The 24,608-nt window shown below is 35.1% G+C and overlaps 1 protein-coding gene across 3 annotated transcripts in view; it reads right to left on the bottom strand.

The window, feature by feature from the left end:
- Window positions 1–24,608, bottom strand: part of SYT1 (synaptotagmin 1) — a 538,168-nt gene that overhangs the window by 432,541 nt on the left and 81,019 nt on the right. The gene's annotated exons all lie outside the window — the stretch shown is intronic.

The raw sequence follows: 24,608 nt of genomic DNA, 5'->3' as shown, positions 1-24,608 counted from the left end.
TACCTAGGAAGGACATTGAAATACTGCACATACAAAAACATCTGAGTTGTGGAGGAGGTCTATCAAATATTCTAATAGTTCCCTTTCTTCCTTGCTTCCTTTGCCCTTTTCTTCTCCCTCCTTTCTTTTCCATTCTTTTTTCTTTTCTTTCCTTCTTCCTTTTATTCTTTCTGTTTTCTTTAATATACTCTTTTATTGCATTTATTTATTCTTAGATACAGAGCAACCTATGGTACTATCTTATATTTGAGATTTTAAAATAATGATTTTAGAATATGGAATCTCAAAAACACTAAAGTAACAGAATTCATCCACGAATGCAGAAACTCACATAGGGAGACTTTAAGTTATCAGCTGCATCTTGTAGCTCCAATTAAGAATGGAGGCTTTGCAGATTCCAGCAGCTCTGATACTAATCAGACCATTCTGCTCTCTTTACAGCTGAAGTTTCAGTTTTCTGGAGGAAGCTAACACGGCAACACCCTGTTATTTGAGGATTCAAGTTTTCCTACTTCAGGATAAATGAATACACAATCTCCTGCAGCTTTCATTATATTCTGAATAGAATTTTTACAGTTCCTCTGAAGTTATTAAGGAGTCCTCTTTGCCAACTAATGGACCAGAATCGTTCTGGCATAAATCCATGTAGGAAAATCTTTTGGGGGTTTCCTGGGCTTGGGAAAACCTTAGTTGTTGGTTTAAAGGAGAAGATGCTACGTAAGACAGTGTAATTCCCTGAGTGGTTTCTGAGCTCCATTTTGCCTGGCTGAGATAGACAAGGGAAGGTTGACTCCAGCTCAGGCTATTTCCATTATAGGTACTTATTTATAATCTGTGATTCATTCAATGAATATTAATTGAGTGTCTATTGTGGACTTTTTGTTGGCCAGGTTTTGGGGATAAAAAATGAAAAAAGATAGTTTCTTGCTTCTGAAAGAATTGGCGAGACAGGTAAGGAAAGAAAATAAATTATTACTACAAATAGATAAGTGTCACAATGGAGATGTAGGATATGGTAGGCATCGATAAAGGATTCTTCCCATCCTCTAGGAGAATTCTAAGTTCTCATGTGGAATGAAGCAGAAAACATCACAAACACTGTGTGTTTATGCACATCTACGTGTGTGCCCTTCACACACACGTGAAGTAAGAGGATAAAACAAAGTCCTGATCTATGTCACTCCCTGGAATTATTTAATAGTTTACATAACTGTGGCTTTTCACAATTGGATCTTCTTTTCAACAATGGTTCCAAGCATAAAATGACTTTTCCCACCAGAAAGCATTAAAAACCTCTTTCCCATGGCTACAGGTCCCAGAAAGTATCCGATTTCTCAGATCACAGCCCCCAGGGTCATTTTCTAAATGTTGGTGAGAATACATGAGTTAGTAATATATACCCATTTTGGAAGCCAAATAGCAAAGATTAAAAAACATCTGTCATTGGAGCTATGAGCCTACAAGCAAGCAGTAGACTTCCAGCAGAGTCTGGGGCAGGAACAGTGCGCAACACAGATTTAAAAACAAAAGATTCAACTAGAATTATTTAGCTCAGTCACATGGTTTAAAAGGATATTACCAGCTCCCACCAGAACCCACTTTACAATGTGTTACATAAAACCATGGGTTGTAAACCTAAGACATTTTTTATACAAATTCATTCTTTCTCTCAGAAGTGATTTTCTAAATGCTTATTCGTGTCAGGCAGGGTGCAAGACACTGAATGCTCACTGGCAAAGGAGACAAACGGCTGCCTCTAGTGCCCACCTCACCTCGCCCCATGGAGACTGCAGGCTAATGAAAGAGAGAGATGATAAAAACATACATACAGAGCATGTGTCATTACATACTTTACATGTAATAAATTCCAAGAAGGACAGGTAAAGATGCTGGGAAAGTGAGAGCAGGGGAGCTTCATCCAGAATTGGCTTCCTTGCAGAAATCACATTCAGGAATTAGCTGGATTTATGGGTAGGATGGGGTAAAGGGGTAGATTCAAAATACGACAATATATGTGTAAAGTCCTGAGCTCCGTATGCTTGAGGAACAAGGACGACAAAAAGGGTCAATGTGGTTGAAATGTAGTGAGTATGGAGAGGCATGGGGGTATCAAGGCTGGAGGCAGGCATGGGGCAGCCTCTGATGAGGGTTCTAGGTGAGGGGACCCTGGAAGCCACTGAAGCATCGACTCCCTTTAGTTACTCTTTGGATAATGGATTGGGGTGAGGATATTTATCACTATTAAAAAAAAAAAAAAAACAACTTTCTTTTACCTATTCTTAGGAGTGAAATTTCTCATATTGATTTAAAAATTAATTTCTGACTCCCTGATGTTGAATAGGTCTAGGTTTATTTATTCTCTTAACTCTTCAGTAATGCTGTATTTTTCTTCCCAGTACTTATCATTACGCTACATATATGCTTGTCTGTTTCCTCCTGGCACCACGACCACCTCTTCAAAAATCTGTAAGAGCTCGAGGTTTTTTCAGTTTGGTTCATTGATGCATATCTAGTGCCTAGAACATCATTTGGCTACTATTCTATACAGTCGTAGCTCAACAAATACATGTTGAATGTATAAATGAATGGATAATTTAGAAAACTGTCTCCTGATGCTAGCAATCATTTACTATTATTTTTATCCCTAAGTTACTTTCATGCCAGGTCAGCTTTGCATGCTAATGTAGAGGTTATTAGACTAATAAAATGTGCTCCTGGTGATTCGTCATTAAAAACATTATTTGTAAATATACAAACAGCTCATATAACTCAATAACAACAACAACAAAAAAACCCAATCGAAAAAGGGGGCAGAAGACTTAAACAGATATTTCTCCCAAGAAGACATACAGATGGCCAACAGGCACATGAAAAGATACTCAACTTCACTAAGTATTAGAGAAATGCGAATCAAAACTACAATGAGACATCTCCTCACACCGGTCAAAATGGTCATCATGAAGAAGTCTATAAGTAATAAATGCTACAGAGGATGTGGAGAAAGGGAACCCTCCTACGTTGTTGGTAAGAACGTAAATTGGTGCATCTACTACGGAAGACAGTATGGAGGTTCCTTAAAAAACTAAAAACAGAGTTGCCATATGATCTAGCAATCCCACTCCAGGGCATATATCCGGAGAAAACTCTAAATTGAAAAGATACATGCACCCCAATGTTCATAGCACCACTACTCACAATAGCCAAGACATGGAAGCAACCTAAATGACCATCGACAGATGAATGGATAAAGAAGATACTACCGTATCAACTGAGTGGAATACCACTCAGTTATGAAAAAAGAATGAACTAATGCCATTTTCAGCAACATGGATGGACCCAGAGATTATCATACTAAGTGAATAAGTTACGAAAAGATAGACAAATATCATATGATATCACTTATATGTGGAATCTAAACTATGATACAAATGAACTTATTTACAAAACAGAAACAGACTCAAACATAGAAAACAAACTTATGGTTACCAAAGGGGGTGGGGAGGGATAAATCAGGAGTTTCGGATGAGCAGATACAAAGTACTATATATAAAACACATAAACAACAAGGTCCTACTGTATAGCACAGGGAACTATATTCAATATTCTATAATAAACCATAATGGAAAAGAATATGAAAAACAATATATATATGTATATACACACACACACACATATATAACTGAATCCTTTGCTATACACCAGAAACTAACACAACATTGTAAATCAACTATACTTCAATTAAAAAAAAAGTATTTATAATTGTAGCTTATGGAAAAGGTATAAATAAACCAATTTGGGCAAAGTAAATGAATAAAAAAATAAAAGATGAGGAACCTAACTTGAAAGCAAAATATATTTGTCCTAACGTACTTCTCTTAGACTTTAGGTTCACTCATTTTAGGGTAAGAGTCAATCATTTTTCAGTAAATTCTCTTGATATTTTCATAAAACTCTAAATCCTTTTAGTTATCAATTTAGAAATGGATACAGATAAAGGGCTCTCAGGTACCATTTATTTGACAGAGGAACTTAGAGGAATTAACCAAATATATGTACTTCAAATTTTGTAATATTAAAAGATTATATTTTTATGATACAGATGAATTCGTAAAAGCTCATAGACAAAATAAAATATCTAATAAGTTAGGAATTTTAATAGACTGCTTCCACAGAGTGAGATGTTTAATTTATCAATTATTTTCTTCCATTGAACACATGTACTATAAATTTTACTGGGTTAGATACAAATTGTTGTAATACACCAAATAACTTAAATAATCTAGAGGAATGTGCTTAAGCTAAAGTTTTCCCAAGAAGAACTGCCCAACTTATTTGCTTATGGTGCCCTTAATTTTTACTTACGTATGTTCACTTTTTTATAGTGTAATTTAAAAAGGTTAATTTGAGTACACTTTAATATGAAAAATTTAATGTTGCAGTAGTCAGTGTAAGTTAAATGGTTCAGTGAACCTTGGTAAAGAAAATATAAATGATTAGTTTATGATGTATTATTAACAGGGGTCAGGTTTTTGACCTTATGTATAAGCAAATCACAGACAATATACCAGCCAAATTACCTGAGACATGAAAGTGTAAAGAATAATTACATTTGAATATCCTTATGCCAAGATGCCCTGTAAGACAATTGCGTAAGAAGAATCTTGTTTGCAATGTGCAAAGGCAAAAAAGTGGGGGAGAAAGCAGGAGAGGTAGGCTCTTGCACCATTCAAAGATTTTTTCCCTGTTAAAAAATAATTTAAAACAAAATGTTTGCAAATTGCATTAGAAACATAGAATGTGGAAGGACTTTAGGAATTATCTAGTCGTTGGTTTCATTACCTATTGGTGGGAACTATAGCTCCAAGAAGACTGCAACCCCCTAAAGTATTACATAGAATTGCACGCATTTATGTATTTGTGCATTTTCACCAGATTCTCTAAAGGGGTCAGTGATTCCCCTCCTTGATAAAAGGTTCATAAATGGAACTTCACCTGCCCAAGTTTTCATAGCCTATTAGTAGCATAGCAGAAGCTGTCATTCATGTCTTTTGATTCTCAATCCAGTGAGTGAAAAGTGCCTTTTTCATTACAGACTTCATATTTCCTTGCTATAAGACACCGTCCAAGTCAAACCAACATAGCACTTTACTTCTAAGGATACAATGTTAAAATACCATTAACTACTTAGAAAAACAAGTTTTTGCTTTATAGTTAGAATTAAAATTTATTTGGATTTTTTTAAAGCAAAAAAAATGCCAGGGAGAAATCTTTTACCATATTAGTCAATGTGGGATAAAAGCTACAAAGAATTTTATATCATTATTCTTTGTAACTTGGTCAGAAGGAGTTTGAAAGCCTTGGCTCTCTTGTCTGATTTAATCCACAAAACAGTGCATCTGCTTTTATCTTTTTCTTTTTTATTTCTAAATTTTCAACATAGAACACACTGTGAATTTTAACAACCTGTTTTTGTTCAACTGATTGCCTTCAGTTTCTCTATTCCTTTGTTATTGAGGACAAATGAATATATTTCTTTTTTCTTTTGTAAATGTATTTTCACGTTTGATTTTAAATTATTCAAAATACGTTTGGACCTCTTTATAAGATAAATTTAGTTAGGAAAGGAATCTAGTCTAGAGATTTGCTAAAACTGGCCATGATGCACATGATCTATTTTTTTATGCCATCATCTACTGACCACTGTTAGTGGTATGCTAATTACTAGATAACAAACTAGCAACACTAGAAATACTTGACCACTGTGGGAATTTAGGTGAACTCTGATCTGAAGTGCAGGTAAAAGTCACAGGGAGAACAGATTTAGGAAAAACACACAAGCATGGAAGGCATGTATGTATAATGCATTATATATTATATATATCATGCATATATAATATATATTAATTATATTATATATAGTGCATTATATATGTATCTTCCATGCTTGTGTGCTTTTCCTAAATATTTTATATATATATATATATATATATATATATATATATATATATATATATAATGCATTATATAAGACTATAATTAAGACAAGTAATTAATTTTGTGCCACTATCTGAGTCAGTCACAGTCTCAATTTATTACAATCATTGTAAGTGTATTACAATCATTCTTGTATTGAATAAGCCAAGAGATTAACATTTTATTCTGCACAGCAATCTGCACAGCTCAAGTTCTAGCAGACTTTCCTACACATATGAGTGGAGCAGGGAAAGTGAATGAGCAATAATTCGTAAGTGAGGTTAGAAATCTAGAGACACAAAATGCTAGAATCAGCAGAGCACTGACATGTTCTTAGATTTTCTTTAGCTGCTTGTTTCAAAGCTACTCTTTCAGTTTGGGGTTGGTAGATGCAAACTATTACATTTAGAATGGAGAAACAACAAGGTCCTAATGTATAGTACAGGGAACTATTGATATAATCAATATTCTCTGGTAAACCATAATGGAAAATATTAAAAAAGACTGCATATAGGTGTATAACTGAGCCACTTTGCTGTACAGCAGAAGTTGGCACAAAATTGTAAATCAACTATACTTCGATAAAAAAATAAATAAAATAAAAAAGATACCCTTTCAATAAATTTTTCAAAGAAGCATAATTAACATTTGTGCTATTTAATAAATTGGAGATTTTAAATAGTTTGAAATAATATTTATATTGTTATACTTATTTATAACTATTACTATTTTACTATAAATCCAATTTAAGGAAAAAAAATAAATGAAAGTAAAATGCAAAAATAAATGCTGTATGAAAAAAAGGTTTTTGAGTGATATTTCCAGTAAAGGACTGAATTGAGCTTTCACAGACTGTTATTTTTTGGTTGTCACTGTGTTCTGTCTTTAGAACTTCCTAGTTATAATCCTCAATTCCTTCATCTAAAAAAACAAATATAATAATAATAATTATCCAATAGTGCTATTGTGAGGATTGGATAAATTAATTCACTTGAAATGTTAGCATATAATAAGCTCTGTTGGGTTGGCTAGTGTTAACGTTACCATTACTGACATCATTATTCTTTTTAATATCAAGTTAACACAACTTCAAATTTAAAAACACTTCAGCCTAAAGGTTCCCATTCTTGAATGCTGAAGGCACATATAATTATGGTATATTGGAGGGTACCTCACTGTATAGTTATTCTAGTTTTTACGCACATGTCATATTTCCTTATCTGGTCTCTAAGCCTCTTCAGGGCAAAAACTGTCTTATTAATTCATCTTTCCCTTTCTCTTGTCCTCTATCTCTTCTTTCTTCTCTCCTTTACATTAACATATTTATAGAGCATCTACCTTGTGCTAGACACTTTTGTAGGTCTGAAGTTACAGAGGCAAACAAGACAGATCGGATCCCTGCTTTCATGTTGCTTAAGTTCTTGCAAAATTCAATTAAAACTCTGTTACTACTGTATTTGCTAAATTCTATACTAATGCCAATGTTGGGGTGCCAAATACAAAAATAAAGACATGAACAAATATATACATAGTAAATATTTTAGAAAATTTATTTAAAATGTAAGAAATTATAAAAGATGTAAACTTTCTAAAAAGACAACAAAAATCATGAAAAATGAACTGTAATAACGAAGGCAGAGTATACTGACCTTGTTTGAATGGCTCTGTATTATTATCAAGTTCAAGCTTTTTTCATGTAAGTAAGTACTAAATGAACCAGGTCACAATAAAATTTTTTATAATTTACAAAAGAGGCTTTCAACTTTGATGAGAAAAGAGCCTATCAATAAACAAATAAATGAAGTAAGTTGTAAAAAATTTTATGGTATACTTTATGATATAACAGTTTATTTTGCACAAAATATTTAGTCCCACATTTTTAACATCACATTGTCAGTGTCATAAGAACCCAGATATGAGAAAACCCAGACTTAAGCAAGTACAATGCAATACAATAAGGAAGCCTCTATTGAAATAGCTTGCTCATGTAATAGTAACCATAAACTTCTCATTCTAAACTTTATAAATTACCTATATTGTTTTAAAAATTACATATCTTCTATGTATGATTTGGGCAATACGAAGATAACACAAGTAGAAGACAACTGTATCAATCTCAATTGAACAATTAAATAAACATTTACCTATTTCTTAAATCAGATGTAAAAGCACATAATTTACAACAACTAAAGCTACCCAAGAATCACTAACGTTTCGAGTCCATCAGTTATATGGGGCAAGGGAGAATAGGGTACTTATTTTTAGTTCCTAGAATTATTTTATATTCCTAAAAACATTATGTACTAAAGAGAACCACTCAAAAAATCAAAGTTAGAAATTTTATAAAGTTTAAAACCAATTTTAGAATAACTAAAAAAATCAGTCTACTTTATTTTCATGTTCTTTAAAATATGTACATATAAATCAGTGAAATATGTTTACTTTGAAAACTCTCAGAACTTTAGGCTCTGCAAAGTAAGAAAATTTATAAAATTATCTAAAGCTACTATATTAGAATATACCCATTTCAATCTAAAGCATTGTACTCAATACAGTGTCTTGTATAAAGAAAGAAACAATTGATATCTCTTGGTAGAGAATCTTGGAGGATGAAATTATCTAGTGATGTCTTTGATCTGCAAACCTTGGGTTTCTCGTGTACTGTTGACGGCTAGTTGGCAGTAAACCATTCATCAAGTCCTTTCTATCCTATGAAAATGATAATACTATTATCCCCATCTCCAACCTCATTTCTCCACACTCTCCTTCAATAAGGAGTCAAACTTCTGGAATAAGTCAAGCTACTCCCTCCAATCCTCACTTGACTTATTCCTATTTCAACTCCTTAACATGGCTCATAAGTCTTTTCTGGCCTCATATACCTTCCTCATCTCTGTCTTCCTCAGTCTGTTCTAGACACACTGGCGATTCCTCCAGCCCAACAGACCATGTTCCTACCCAGGGCCTTTGTTCTCTCTACCACACATGATCTTTCCTGGATATTTACATGGCTCATTTCCTCTGTTTATTCCAGTCTTTTATCAAATGTCGCCTTTGTAGGGAAGTCTTCCTTTGCCACTATACCCACCCCCGCCCCGTATATTTTCTTTATAACACTTATCAAGACCTGATATTATAGACTTTTGTTTATTTGTCCATTTGTTTATTTTGTCTCCCTCTTGCCACAATGCATGAAGGCAGACATTCCTGTCTTATTCATGCCCATAATACCAGCACCTGGGATAGTATCTGGCTCATATGGGCACTCTATAAACATTTGCTGAATGAATGGGTTCTTCATGTTTTAGCTTAGATGGTTTGTCTGCTAAACCATTACTGAATCCCACATTGGCATGGTTCCACTAAATTCTAGGTTAGGTGTCCTGCCTAACTGTTTGAGTCCCCCCAGCACTATGCCTGGCACAGATTGGGCAAGTGCTCAGTTATCTCTTAGGGAATGTGTACAGTGATGACCCTTTTAGGTCTATTTTCCTTTCAGAATTCAGAGTAAATTAAGAGATGATATGAGTTATTCTTTTCAAATTTGTTTTAAACATACATGGAACACTTTGAGATTCACAGATGAAATTTTCAATGAAATAGTGTAGAATATACATCCTCTTGAATTAATTTCATCCTGCTTCCTTGGGTATTGTCCATAAAATGTTCCCTCTGTGTATTTCAGAGATTCCAAAATTTATTTTTGGGAGGTTGCAGTGAGACGTAGAGATCCTTATGAGAATCTCATGACTCTTCAAATAAAAATTTACATACACTCTATATTTTGTTTATGCTTTTAAGAGATCAAAACCAACCTGAAGTTCCAGGTTGACTCCTACTCTATGGACCTAGAGTTAAGAATCTTTTTTCTTTTTCTTCTCTATTTTTGTTTTTTACTAGCTTATAAACAAGTTCATTTTTCTCCACACTAAGCCAAAATATTAATTCTACATCAACTACCCTTTTACCCTTTACTCACTTTTTTCCTCTTTATTATAAAACTTTCATAGTGAACTTTTCTGCATTTACTTCCATATATCTATTCAATCTTCAGCAATCCGGCTTCCTCATTCATTATACTAAAGTCATCATGCATCTCATGGCTGTCAAATCTAACACCTAATTCTCAATTGTCAACTTCTCTGCATTATTGAGATTGTTAAGCACCATTCCACCGTTTCAAAACTTTGGTTCTGTGTCAATGCCCATACGTTTTGGTTTTCGTAGTTTTTGGTTTTTGTAGTTTTGTGGTTTTATTTATTATTTTTTAAAATTTTTATTTATTTATTTATTATTTATTTTTGGCTGCGTTGGGTCTTTGTTGCTGCACGCGGGCTTTCTCTAGTTGCGGCGAGCGGGGGCTACTCTTCGTTGTGGTGTGCCGGCTTCTCATTGTGGTGGCTTCTCTTGTTGCAGAGCACGGGCTCTAGGCTCGCGGGCTTCAGTAGTTGTGGTGCACAGGCTCAGTAGTTGTGGCTCGCGGGCTCTAGAGTGTAGGATCAGTAGTTGTGGTGCACAGGCTCAGTAGTTATGGCTCGCGGGCTCTAGAGTGTAGGCTCAGTAGTTGTGTCATACGGGCTTAGTTGCTCTGCAGCATATGGGATCTTCACGGACCAGGGTTCGAACCTGTCTTCTGCATTGGCAGGCGGATTCTTAACCACTGCACCACCAGGGAGGTTCCCGTAGTTTTGTGTTTTATTGTAGTTTCTTTTTTTGCTTCCTCCTCACTATATTCTAGACCCAAATTTCCTCCTGCTGGCTATCTACTTATAGTTGTCTTACTGGTATATTAAACCCACAAACCTCAAATGAAATGTTGCACATTTCCCTTACACTTTTTCTTATTTTGTGTTCCCTGGCTTAGTATCTGATAAGAAAACTGAAATTCATCTTTGACTCCACCTAACTTCCACTCCCACATCTGATTAAGTGTCACATATTATTGATTCTTCCCTTGAAATGTCCCTGATATTCTTTCCCTTCTGCTTTCTCAGTCCACTGACGAATCCAGACTCTTATCATGTTATTGCCTATATGTGCTTTAGCTTCATAACTGATGTCTTCCATTTAATATCCTGCCACTTCATTCCAAGCTCCACAGTGCCCTGCCCTCTAGCCTTGCTCTTTTTACAATACCAGAGTATTTTGTGTTGCTATTAAAAGATGTACTTTTTTCTTCCAGATACTGCAGTTGATTACATACAAGTCTGCTTTTGCCACCAGATTATGAATTCCTCAAGGGGAGAAATGATATTCTAGCCTCTTTTGTACGCTCCATAGTGACCCCTTGCCCACAGTATGCATTTGATAAATATTTGTTAAATTAAGCATAAGATATGTGAGAAAAAACAGTTCAGAAAATATGTCATCACTGTGCTAGTCTGGCTAAGATGCCTTTCTCTACTGTAACACAAGAAAATAAAACTACATCATTGTCCCTAATAGTTTATGCTCAAATATTAGCTAATATCTTACTTGTTATCCTTGATATTTAGTTTTTGAACAAGGAATTGTTCAATAATATACTGGAAAAATTAAAGAGAGTAGTAGCATATATTGACTTAATGGTCACATGTTTTCAGAAGCCAATGATTATTTCACTTAAATTTCAATAGTTATTAGCAAGACAAGGCTTTTATGAATATTAACTTTTTTGAGTGTTTTATATGTATAACAAGAATGCAGGAGGAATAAGTATCTTTTCCAATATGATATCAAAAATATATAATAGGGGATTAATTCATATCCTTAAGTTTTTGACTCATACCTCTGGATTCTGTCTAAGGCTCTGTAAATAAATAGATAGGTGACTTACCTTGTCAATGTTTTTATTCTGACTTAATCTGAAACAAGTGATATGACAGAAAGCTTGACATATGTGTTGTGAAAAGCTAAAACTATGGTGTAAGAGGAAACTATTTTCCATAGATTGTCAGGCAAAGTAAATAGGCAAGATGGCATAGTAGAAAGATTGCGGGTCCTTAGAATTAGACAGGTTTGGAATTAAATTGTGACTTTAACATGTACCAGCTCAGGAATCTTAAGAGAATTGTTCAAACTCCCGAGTTTTCTCATCTTTAAAATGGTGATAATGGTACCAGTCTTCGAGTTATGAGGATAGAATGAGGTGAAGTATGACAAACGAATGATTAAGGTATATAAATGTTTCCTGTTCAGAAAATACTGGTCCCTTCCCACTTCCCTGTCTTCTAACAGAACATAAGATAGACACAGTCAAAATGTAAACTCTGAATTAATAAATTAGGGTTCATTACATTCATTTAGTTCAAGAATATGTATTGATGTTCTACCAGATTCCAGGAAACATGGTATCTTTGGCAGTGACTTGTACAGAAGGGGCCTGAAGAACAATCTTGGTCCAAGTGTCAGCTCCAGGACTTATGCTGTGGGATCACTGGCAAATGGTTGACCCATGCCACACCTGTGAGACATTCAGAAAGTTGTTTCCTGTAAAATGTAACTGAAGTACTGTTCAATTTACCAGGTGACCCTTGTAAAGATGTTAAGTGTTATGAGGATTGGATGTAGATTTGAGGGGGAAGCATGTTCTTGTTTTGGATTTAAATATCTTGTATTGGAAATGGCTGACTATTGTTGAAGAAAACCAACATTTAATACAAGATGGACAGAGAAAATGTAATATACCCAAGAATAGTCAAAAGAAGGGAGCATTGTGTTGAAAGACAAAGTAGAAGAAACTTCTAAAAGTAGAGTGTGTAGTCAAGAAGCCAAGTAAGTTACAGATTCAAAGTATATCTCTTGACAGTGTTCCTTCAGAGACAGAGTGAGAACATACAGTGGACAATGAAATAAAATATAATGAAATATAATGGTACACAATAACTCAGAGAATAAGCATAGTAATACTACTGTATGTGCACTTCTAATTGTTACTCATATTAGTAGTGTGGGACACTTCGGGATGTTTAGATACACACACCCACACACACCAACTAGCATCTTCATAAACTAAAAAAAAAACACATTTCTTAAAGGCTTAAAAAAGTCAGACAATATTTAATTCCTATTTTATAAAAAGTAATTCAGACAACAAATATTCTTTTTCAAGATGTGTGAAACTAACAAGTAGAGAGAGATAAAAATGAATAATGAAATCTTGAAAGATTTAAAATTATGAACAAATGTTTTAAAGTTTAGAAGTAAGATTAGGAATAATTTCTCATTTATAATTGGGTCTCACTTCTATTTAGTGCACATAAAATAAATCAATTTCCTCAGTAGCATACAGAATGTATTAACATTACTAATAGTTAATAAAAAAGTATTACTCATCAATATTTTAGAATTGTACAGTATTCTAAATTCTTCACATTCATTCGGTCACAACAACCTTGTTATATAGAGAGTAAAGCTCAGAAGTTTACCTTTCTTTCTTTTTGCTACCCTAAGAACAGAAGAAAATTCATCAGCTTCTGGGGCCCAAACACTTTTTCTTTCAAAGGAATTCTATTTACTCACAGTTCCTCATTCTAATCAACCAAGGCTGCTATGAGAGGGAACTTGGGCAATTGCAAAAGATTAATATTTTGAAGTTTCCATGTATGGTTTTTCTCCTTTTAAGATTTTTTTTTTTACTTTGTTATCTCTGTCTGGCTATAGTTTCACAATATCTTCCTTAGAACACAAATTGTAAGAGTTTTTATATCATGTACAGCATATTCACTATTACAATTGTTACCATTCAATATAGGTTTGATACATGCAGTCATTCCATTTTTGGTGAGCTAAGTTTTGGACCTTTTCTCAAAATCTTCCAAAATTCTAGAGAGAGAATGTATTACCCCTTCCCCCTTTATTAATGTATTAACCCTAAATCTGAAAAGAATATACTAGCAGATAAAGGACTTTTTTCTCTACTAACATGGTAAGAATCTTTTAACAATTCAGATACATGAATGTGAATCCAAAGGAGGGAATATTTAAATTGAGTTTGAACTTTATTCTAATATAAAGTGACATAAAGGGAAAACTGCTAATGAAAAAAATTTCAAATGATCCTTTATTACAGAGCTTCTGAGAAAGTACACATTCCATTAAACATTCACTTTTTCATTTATGCTACCTGTATTTTGGAGCACTTATTATGTGCCAGGCACTGTGTTGAGATCAAAATTAGAATTAAAAATTAGTTGAGCAAGGCCTGTAGGGAAAATCATTCCAGGGAGGTGGTTCAGCATGTGCAAAATTTCTGACGTGTTGAGCCCGTGACCAGGGCCACTGAACCGCAGAAAGCACAGTGGGAGTGAGGAGCTGTAGGCTGGGAAGGTAAGGAGGATTCAGATCTCAGAGGTCCTTGTATGTCACAGCAAGGACTTTGGACTGTTTTTCTTAAACTTTATAAAATCCTTAAAGAGCTAGAAGAGGGGCTTCCCTGGCGGTGCAGTGGTTAAGAATCCATCTGCCAATGCAGGGGACACAGGTTCGAGCCCTGGTCTGGGAAGATCCCACATGCCGCGGAGCAACAAAGCCCGTGCGCCACAACTACTGAGCCTGTGCTCTAGAGCCTGCGAGCCACAACTACTGAGCCCGTGCGCCACAACGAAGAGTAGCCCCCGCTCGCCGCAGCTAGAGAAAGCCCGCGTGCAGCAACGAAGACCCAACGCAGCCAAAAATAAATAAAAAAAATAAATAAAAAATTAAAAAAAAAAAGAGCTATAAGTGGGGTAGGAGGGGGCGGTAAGTTAATCAGAGCTGAATTTTCAAAACACCACTTCGGCTGTAGTATGGTGAATAGATTTCAGGGAAACAATAAGAGAAGAGTTAAGTGACACAATTATTTATTACCAAATCTTATGAAATAAATTCATTGTTCCTATAAGCCGATTCTTTTAAAAAGTTTGAATGACAGCTTGCTTTCAGAATATCCTATATAGATTAGGACTGAGAACACACACAGGCCAACTCCCTGCTTCCTTGCCCCAGACTCACAGATGCCACATTTTCCAATATCTTTACAAAGCTGACATACTTGGTTGATGTAATATTTAGGTCATAGACTTTGAGCTAGTTTTCTAGTAGTGTTGTTCAGTTTTTATTGATCATTTATAGGCTACCTAGGATAAATCTGCTTGGAGAAAAGTAAAGGTAACTGACCTATGGAGCGATAATATTTAATTATAATGCCCTAAAAAGAATGCTACTGAGTGATTACTGTGTACCAGGCAGTTCTCTAAACACTCTATCTTGTACTGTTATTTAATCTTTGTAAGAATCTTATGAGATAATACCCTAAGTGACCCAAGCTTCTTGCCTAGACTATCCGTATCATCACAATCAAAAAGTTTGAAGAAAAACAAAATCACACTAATGAACCTTAAAACCAAAAAAGGAGAAAAACCCTATAAGAGAACAAAAAACACAATCCAATATTTTATCTCAATACACTTTTGTTATAGTAAGTTATGTGACATTAAAAAACACTACAGCTATATAACAATATTACATCTGGCCTCTCATTGGTTCTATGTAACTCATGAGTCAAAAGGTTTTACTATGAATTTGCTGAAGTATAGCATCAGATATGTAGTAAATGATTATGTTCACTTGCCAAAATATGACACATCAAGCAGAAAAGAAAGGGATGGAGTGTTCAACGGTTATTCCAGTTCAATTATAGAGCTTCCATCTTCTGGAAGGATGATCATTTTATCTGGTGCTAAGTGTCCTTCTGTCTAAGTAGTTCTCAAATTGCCATTAGTAATGCATAAGAACTGCTCACCATTCAGGCAATGCCTACAACCACCTTCTCATTTCTCTTATATGACAGACTGCTTGCGATTCAGAGGAAAAGCAGACTGCTACAGGAGACAGGGTTGCAAAGATAATATCTCCACTTAGGAAGACAAAGGGGGATACAATCGACTTCTATGAAGACATGAAGGCAGTCGATTGGGTCAACATGAACTTGCTCATAGAAATCTTGAATCACTAGAATTTATGGGAGTAACAACGGCTTAAAGCTTGAAATAGCAAACTTAAGACAACAAAACAAATACTAAATAGTCCACAAAATGGGCCTTCGAGTATAGAAATGCACACTTCAGAGAGGTAGAATGAAAAGATAAGTTTCTTTAAGGAAAACTTTATGTGATTGATGGATTACAGATCCATACTGGGCTATTAAAAATAGAACTGCAATAGTTTTATATTCTCCACTGTACGTTCCTTTGCCAGTATGTAGGCACAGACCATGAGCTAAAAGAAAGTTTTATAGTTCAAGTATAAGCTGATGTTTTTAATTCTCCAGGGAAAACCATGGCAGGCCCTTCTTTAAAATTTTTGGCTAGCCTAACTTTTTCTCAGTTGAAATCCTTCAAAAATGATTCTCACTCCTATTCACATCTCTCAGAAGCCATCCTTAACCCCGCTGATCTATGTAGAATCATTTCCGTGTCCCCCAGAGCATTCCATGAACCTCTTTTAATGTGACACTAATGTATTACTCTGCTCCGGCATCTTTACTTCCTGTTTTTTTCCAATAGACTGTGCTGTCCCAGGCAGGCAGCACATTAAGACATCTGTCCATTACACCTGCTTCACCAAGTGACTTCATTGGTTGCTAAAGGAACTTCTTCCTTGAGATGAAGAACTAGGTGAGAAAAAATTGAGTCAGAAAGGTGTTTCTATTTTCCAATAATTAAATATACTTAACATATTCACTCAAGAAATGAACAGATCACTGTACTGCCAGATTCTGTATATATCTAAATTATAGCAGAAAATATTTTGAGAATTCCTAAAATTCATGCCATTACTTAAAACGCTTGTTAAGAGAAAATCTGGAAAGGCTAAAGATTAGAAAAAACTCTCAAAGAATGGAGTCGAACAGGGTTGAAACACGAACTATTAAGATTTTCTCTTTTACTTTCTTCTTTTATTTTCTTCCATGACAAGCAAAACTCCCAACAAAGCATGCAAGTAGTGAAGTTGCCTTTTTATTGTTTTCTAAAACTAAGATATTAACTATTAGACTGTAAAATCAAGTATATATAAGAGTTTAAAATTATTTAAATTACTCTGAAATCATGTGCCATTTTTAAACCGTTCTGGAATGCAGGTCTTCCTAACTTCAGCTTTATATGGTTTTTCAAAATCACCAGTAGTGTTTCTTTGTTTCTTGAATCCTGTAGTTCAGATTCTTCAGAACTACCTTTAGAAACAGAATCACTTCATGCAGCCTCCCTGCTCACGGCATAACATTCAAATGCACTTACAATTTCAAAGGACTTGAAAGCATTTCTGATATCTCACTTTTCCACTGAATTCCTCCCTAGCTTACATAGCTGGCATTGCAACTGTGTTTTTATTAGTTTCAAACAGGGTAGAACTCAGCAGTATTCTGTGATGGGTACACATTTTCTTAAGAAGCCCTGACATCTGTTGTTCTGTAATAAGAGCTAGAACCTATATGTTTGATTGATTGTTTCTTTTTAGGGGCCTTTGATAAGAATCATCAGAATTATTGCATCTATTAACCTCTCTCTCTTTTGTTCATATAGAAAAGAAGTCCTTCTAATGGAATACACCCTCGTTTACATTTTAAGGTAGCACAAGCAACATGTTTGTAATAACAGATGGCGGCAGAAGGATTAAAGGGTGTTTGAAGCATATTAAAACCAGTATTTCCTTGTGAGGAAGCTTTTTGATTATAATTGCTCTTAAATAAGATTATAATTTTCATAATTTGAAGCAAACATCTTAAAATATTGCATTTGCAGTTACATATAATTTTATTCCAAATACATTCGTAATGCATATATTTAATAAGAAAATCTTTCTTCCAGCTGATTCAATACTTTGGAATGCTGCTTAAGCTCCACACAATACTTATACTAGTTAATATATACAGCTTTCTACCAGTTTGTTAAAAAATAAAAATTAACTAAATAAATTGAATAATTTGCTGAACAATTAAGAGACTCAAGTTCAAAATTAGCATATTATAAGAATAAATGTTTACATATAAAATAATTTCAAATATGTTATATACATCAGACTCTTTGGTCCTATAAATGTTCTTCTCAATTGATGTTAAATGGATCTTGAATGTTTTTCATGCTGGCACAAAAGATACAAAATGATATCAAAACATAGTGCACTTTCCTTTACTTAAATGATAGCTGCAAGTAATAAAACTCTATCACTAGAAAGAATAATACATAGTATTTTGAATGATCTTTGGTAAGTGCCTGAACTTGCCTGGTAGGGGCTAGGTACAAATTCTAACACTGGAATGTAGAAACAGAAAAATACAAACAAAAACCAAACAAACAAAAATATGGCAAGGAAGTGATCAGCAAACTTCTGCTGTATTTGGATTTGTAAACTAAATTAAAAAGAGAAAGTTGAAGTATCTATTGCATCCTTGGTTTCTCAGTGACAGCTCTGTATGCAGGGTTCTTGTGGTTTGGAACTATCTGGGCCTCAGAAGCATAATCCATTTATTAAAGGGCACTTGGAGAAAGGAGATCAAACTTTATCTCTAACTATAACTTTCTTCACAAGGAAAGATGAAAAGTACACTCAAAAATGGCTTTTCTTTTCCTTAAAAGTTACACCTTGAACAGAATTAGAAGAAGCTATGATCTCAAGTGAAACTACGTAAGGATTTAGGGGATAAGAGGAAATTGAGGGAAATGAAAATTATCTGAATGTTAGAATGTAAATAAAAATGCAGGTTGACTAAATTGACTTTAAATTTTTAGATGATTTCTTAACCAAATAAAATAGTATAATGGTTACTGCTTTGCCACATTTTGCAGGATTTTCATATTTATTTGGGGAGTAGTCTTTGAAATACCTTACAATATTAAGATCTTCAGTGTTTTGTTATTTTATCCATTGTACACATGACTCATTTGAGTCAAAGAAAATGTGTAGTGTATTTGGGCCAGCTTAGAGTATTTTGACTCCCAAAGAAAAGCAAAGAATACAGGCTTTTCATGTAGAAAAACACAGGATCCAATTCTGGTCTCTACCCACCTATTGGCTGTGTGACCATGAGCCAATGACTTAACATTTCTGAGTCACTTTAGATGCAAAATACAATTCATAAAATCAACCCCATAGAGTTTTCTGAGTTGAAATGAGTATTGAGCTCAGTGCCTGAACACAGTTAGTGCTTCAGCGGTCATAATACCCAGGTGTAGGCAATGTCGATAATACGATTCTCTACACTAGTTGTCAATTTCCATAGATCTGAGCCACGTCTAAGTGATGATTGTCCTTTATTGCCGTATAACTCTGACGGTACCTCAATTCCTAGGCTTCCCACCACTGTGCCTTTACTGCAGGTCTTAATATCAATTTTATTATGCCTTAAAATTAAGCACAGTAAAGTAGAAGTAAATTGAAATGGACTGACACCTTTTCATTTAGTATGATTTGTTCATCTAACCACCATTTACTGACAGCCTGCTCTGTGCCAGGCACTGTGCTAGTTATGAAGGGGCAGTTATGAAGAGAGAGATCTCTTGCTGGTCTACAAGCAGGTGACACTTCATGGAGCAAAGACAGTTTAATTAAGGATATTTAAGAGGTTACACAGTACAAAATAGATTTACTATTAGCACTAGAGCAATGACTTCAAATGCTGTGTAATCAATCGTGATCAAGGCTGGCTATCAAGATTACTTAAACTGATACTAGTATTTAGCAAAAAAAAAAAAAAAAAAAATTACTCAAGAAATGATTAGCTTTTTACCATAATGGACTTCATGGTCCTGAACAACAACAAAATGTTTTAAGGTGTCTGTCATTAAGAAACAAAACAAACAAAAATCCCTCCAACTTTCTTAGTCCAGTAAACTGTGATGTTAAGACAATATTTTCTCCATGAAAATCTGAAGGGAACTCACCATAATAGGCAAATTTTGATTCTGATGGTAATCTGTATTTTTCAGTGTTCTGTAATTATTCTTTACTGATTAATTTATCAACTATATAAGAGGTCAAATCTCAGTAAGTAACACAGTCACCTTGGAGTAAGCTGCTACTAAAACACAGAGCCTATGCATAAATGTCCTTGCCAGTGGTTAAGAAACACATTTTTTCTCCATTTCTGATGGGCATTTTCAATTTTAAATGATTGCCACCACTGTTTTGGGTATTTAGGATACATCCTTTAAAAACACACAAAAAAACCCTGAATTTTCCTTTCTAAGAAGAGGAGGGAGTGGGATATTAACTCACTTAATCCTCAAGCCAATTTAATAATGTAGCTGCTGTTATTATCCCCATTTTACAGAGATGGAAACTGAAGTGCAAGTAGGTTAAATAAATAGCCTGTCACAGAAAAAACAGGTGGAGGAGCCAGAATTCAAACTCAAGCAGTATGCCTCCAGAATCTTTATTCACTTTGCATTAATGTTTGTATTAAATTGTTCCAGCTATCTCTCAGAATGTTATTTCACATTTATTAAACACACACAAGCATACACACAAAACCAGTTCTTCCAGCAATGTTAGTACTCCATGATTTCCAAGGCACTTCCTCCCAAATCCCTACACACCACATGCTCATTCAGAAAAATAAGACCTAAGTTCAAACGAGTAAAGCAACTTCATTTTAACACAAAATTTCTCATATTATAGGAGTTTCCATTCTGACTCGCACCACTTGTCTTACACCACCCCATTCTATGCTCATCAACTCACTGATTTTCAGCCAAAGAAAAATATTAATCTTAATATATGTTTGACCTTGAAACTTTGAAAGACATAAGAAAATGCAATTGATCTGCTAGGTAACCATAGAGCCAACAGACATTGTATTTCAGTGTTTCTCACCCCTGCCCTCCCCCCCCACCCCCAGTCTTTACCTACATATACCCACACAATGTCTTGGCAGAAAATAAAATGCATGGTCCCATAAAACTTTTAGGTAATGGTCAAGTAAAGATTATTTTCTTCCTGGTCATTATAAAGGTGTAGTTCATTGACACTAAGTCCACTAAAGATACTAAATAAACACCTATACAACCAATAAGCGTTTATTTCTCCCTGAGGACCAACCAGTATTACCCCACTCAAGATATACTGACATAACCTGAATGGTGGACTTGAAAATTAAATAAGCAACACTTTTCTTATCTTCTGAATTATGATCCTGCTAATCATCCAGACATCACCTTAATATGTATAGTGGGGCTTCCCTGGTGGCGCAGTGGTTGAGAGTCTGCCTGCCGATGCAGGGGACACGGGTTCGAGCCCTGGTCTGGGAAGATCCCACGTGCCGCGGAGCAGCTGGGCCCGCGCGTCTGGAGCCTGTGCTCCGCAACAAGAGAGGCCACGACAGTGAGAGGCCCGCGCACCGCGATGAAGAGTGGCCCCCACTTGCCGCAACTAGAGAAAGCCTTCGCACAGAAACGAAGACCCAACACAGCCAAAAATAAATAAATAAATAAATTAAAAAATATATATATGTATAGTGGCTAGGCAACTCCTAAAATTATTGGAACTCCTAAATTATTGTTAGACACTTGGAAAAGTAGGTTTTTCCCTCTTAAAGTACTTCAAAATATTTTAGAAACTCTGTTTAACTGTCATTTTAAGTGAAAGCGGTATTTAAAGATAACAAGAAATACTGTTTTTACAGGAGAAAGTATAAAAAAACTAGAAATTTTATACTATAAAATTGAAAGGAAAATCTCAAAAGGCATATGAACTCAGTGCATGCATTCACACAGCCTTCCCATCTTCAAGGTTCAGATAAAGATTTTAATTAGGTCCCTTGAAAACTGCTGTTAACACTAAAATAAAAATTCCATCATCACTTCCTTTTCACATAGTACTCAGGATACCATGCCTAAAAATAAAATTTAAATTCCTGATTAACATTGCAATAAAAGGGTAGAGAAATATAAAGCAGGCCATACTGCATTTGTTTAAGTGTATTTTAGCAGATATGTCTTTAACATTTAGCATTCATTATTATACACATAGAGATGGGTTACATTATTTCTTTTCCCTCACCTGCTAATATTTTACAAAAATCCCAAATGAAAAAATACATATATAAAGTTATTTATAATAACAAACATGCCATTATTGAAAAAAATGCTCCAGGGTAATTATCACATGTACAACAAACTGAGGAAACTCAACTGGGTTCAATATTAAGAAGATATTTACATATGTTTTCTCTCTCTCTTTTAAAACCTCTTTTCCATGCCTATACCTACCATAATAAAAGGTGGACTGAGTACATGTGGGACTATTTTTAATCATTATCTGCTAGTCATTTTGATAATTCTTAAGCTATCCTCAAATATAAAATGTATGTTAAATTAATAAGTAAGCAAAATGAAAAACTTATTTATCAAATGCATGTTCATTCAGGTTGGAATACACAAATAATGGAAGATAACGCTTGATTTCATTCTGAAGCTGTAATTTGCAGGAGCCTTATTTTCATGGTCAAGGTGACTTCTGGATATACTGAGTGAATCCTTACACAGAACTGTACTGAAGAGAAAACAACATGTGTCAACCCTGTGGGTGGTGACACGCAATTTAAAATGTCTAATTACACGTTTCACCTTAGCTAAACATCCTGAAAGATGACATGATCTAATTGCAGATTAATGCATTATTTTTCTAAGGCTACAAATGAAGCAGCTAGAAGAAATCTCTCTCTGATTCTCCAAGTAGTCCAAGACTTTTATTAAATACCTTTGTTTGCCATGTAAATCTGAATAATCCTCCTGGATAGCACTGACTCTAAAATATAAATAAAATATTATTGGGCATTGAAATATCATTAAGGATTGCTTTTGAAAATTGAATAGGTAAAAATCATCCCTGGTTAGGGGTCCAAAGCAAACCAGGCTAGACCTAATGAAAAATCTGATCCACTGTCTTCACTCTTTCTGGTTCTTCCCTCATATTCCCTACTTCTTTTTCTCCCTCTCCATGCCCCACCTTCTTTTCTTCTTGAATTTTTAATGAAAAATTTCAAAACCCTTTTTTTCTTCTGACAAAGCCTATTTGTGTTTTTTTTTAACTTCATACTGTGGTTCGAATTTTCACATTTCATCAAAATTTGTGTTTGCTGGATGCCTATTCTTTTAGACACTGCTTCTGGTGCATTATACGATTTGCCTAACTTCTCAACACAACACCTCAATTCTCTTTAAACTGGGAAAGACCTTAGGATGTGATGATAATGATACTGGGTATGCACTGGTTCAGTCCATCCATAAATGCTCTCTGAATACTCACTCACGTGCCACACTCTGTGCTAGGAATTAGAAGATGAACACACTCCATCGAAGCGCCCCTAGGAGCTATAACAATTAAATGCGCTGGGTGCCATAGCTGCACGTGAGCAATATGTGCTCTGAGGAGCGGTGGTTCATTCGGAGGTTGCTATAGATTGAATGTTTCTATCCCCCAAAATTCACATTTTGAAATCCTAACCACCAATGTGATGGTCTTTGGAGATGCATCCTTCGGATAGGTGATTAGGTCATGAGGGTAGAACCCACATGTATGGGATTAGTGCCCTTATAAAAGAGACCACAGAGAGCTCCCTGGTCCCATCCGCCATGTGAGGACAGTGAAAAGGCTACCATCTGGTGATTTGTTGTAGCAGCCCGAATGAAATAAGATAGAGGCGAACTCTTAGGCTGGATAATTACATATCCTTTTCAACTCTTCTCTAAATCATCCTATTTCAGTCCTATTCTTTTTTTTTTTTTTTTAATTTTATTTATTTATTTATGGCTGTGTTGGGTCTTCGTTTCTGTGCGAGGGCTTTCTCTAGTTGCGGCAAGCGGGGGCCACTCTTCATCGCGGTGCGCGGGCCTCTCACTGTCGCGGCCTCTCTTGTTGCGGAGCACAGGCTCCGGATGCGCAGGCTCAGCAATTGTGGCTCACGGGCCTAGTTGCTCCGTGGCATGTGGGATCTTCCCAGACCAGGGCTCGAACCCGTGTCCCTTGCATTGGCAGGCAGATTCTCAACCACTGCGCCACCAGGGAAGCCCCCTATTTTTATACTTTACTATTTTTTCTAACTTTCTCCAGCCTCCCAATGATATAGCCACATAACTTGTCTTCCAGAATCATTCATTCCTGCCACTAATCTTTATTATGTCCTTACTATGGGACACAGTTAAAGGCTGAGGGTGCAGAGATGAAAGACTGTTCTGCTTTTAGGGAGCCTAGGGGGTGAATTAAACTTAATATCTATTTCATTGCAATTATTAAGCACTAAGCATGACAAATAAAATTTTCTGTCCTCCTGGTTTTGTCATTTAAAGTTAAATTTTTCTTTCTTTCATCTGATTCTGATTTTTGTTTTTAATAGTTAGCTTAAAGAAAAAAAAAGTACCTAAGGATACAGAATGTGATTCAAGAAATCTACAGTGTCTCCTTAGGGAAAACCACAAATGTTGGTCTCTTTTCTTGATAGATACAGGGTTGTGGCATCCCGAGTAACCTCATATGGCAATGGCCATTGTAGGGGGCCAGAATCTACACAGTGTTCATTAAGCCATTGATTGAATTTTGCCCTGTGAAGAAAATGAACATAAGGAAATGTAGGAGTAGAATGATTTTATGGGGCTAAAACCTGCGAAAACTGTAGTCTAGGA

Source organism: Balaenoptera borealis, assembly GCF_965194805.1.
Source record: "Balaenoptera borealis genome assembly, chromosome: 13".
In the NCBI taxonomy this organism is placed as follows: domain Eukaryota; kingdom Metazoa; phylum Chordata; class Mammalia; order Artiodactyla; family Balaenopteridae; genus Balaenoptera; species Balaenoptera borealis.
The sequence above is the reverse complement of the archived record's forward strand: the minus strand, read 5'-3'. Positions and strand labels throughout refer to the sequence as shown.